At 30.1% G+C, this 910-nt stretch overlaps 1 non-coding gene across 1 annotated transcript; it reads right to left on the bottom strand.

Annotated features, from left to right (window-relative positions):
• Nucleotides 1-504: 504 nt before the first annotated feature.
• Nucleotides 505-615, bottom strand: LOC140870035 (small nucleolar RNA R71). The gene has a single exon (XR_012147019.1). It is a non-coding gene; the product is annotated as a small nucleolar RNA R71 (small nucleolar RNA).
• Nucleotides 616-910: the final 295 nt, after the last annotated feature.

The raw sequence follows: 910 nt of genomic DNA, 5'->3' as shown, positions 1-910 counted from the left end.
ATAGTATGTTGTTTTTAATTGTATGATTGTTTGGAGTCGTAAACAAAGTGGTAGACTTGTTCGAGTAACTGAAAATATTTTAAACATGGACGATAATTCTAATAATCAAGATGATAATAATAATAATCATCATCATCAAGAACATGAACAACCAAGAACACTTAGGCACCATATGAATCCAATAAGAACTAGTACACCATCTTGTTTAGTTTTTCCTCCTGATGCATCTAATTTCAATTTTAAGCCACAAGTCATTCAACTTTTACCAAATTTTCATGGCTTAGATTCTGAAAATCCATATTTGCATTTAAGAGAATTTGAGGAGGTTTGCAACACTTATAATGATCAAAATTGTAGCATGGATACTGTTCGATTAAAGCTTTTCCCTTTTTCCTTAAAAGATAAAGCTAAAACATGGTTGCAAAATTTGAGATCAAGTTCAATAAGATCATGGGAAGAAATGCAACAACAATTTCTAAAAAAGTTTTTTCCTTCCCATAGAACAAACTCTTTTAAAAGACAAATTACAACTTTTTCTCAAAAACAAGGGGAAACATTTTATCAATGTTGGGATAGATATAAAGAGTTACTTAATACATGCCCACATCATGGTTTTGAAATATGGAGAATAATTTCTCACTTTTATGAAGGTTTAATACCTAAAGATAGGCAAATGATAGAATTCATGTGTAATGGAACTTTTGAAGATAAAAACCCAAATGAAGCTATGGAATATTTGGAGTCATTAGCAGAAAATGCTCAAAATTGGGATAATATAGGCTCAATTGAACCACCAAGTAAAACCAATAATTCAACAAATGGGGGTGGTATTTATCATCTTAAAGATGATGTAGATATTCAAGCTAAACTTGCATCTTTAGCAAGAAAAATCGAGTCATTAGAAATAAAA

The sequence above is a fragment of the Henckelia pumila genome, chromosome 4, assembly GCF_033568475.1.
Source record: "Henckelia pumila isolate YLH828 chromosome 4, ASM3356847v2, whole genome shotgun sequence".
In the NCBI taxonomy this organism is placed as follows: domain Eukaryota; kingdom Viridiplantae; phylum Streptophyta; class Magnoliopsida; order Lamiales; family Gesneriaceae; genus Henckelia; species Henckelia pumila.
This window is presented reverse-complemented; position numbering and strand designations above follow the sequence as displayed.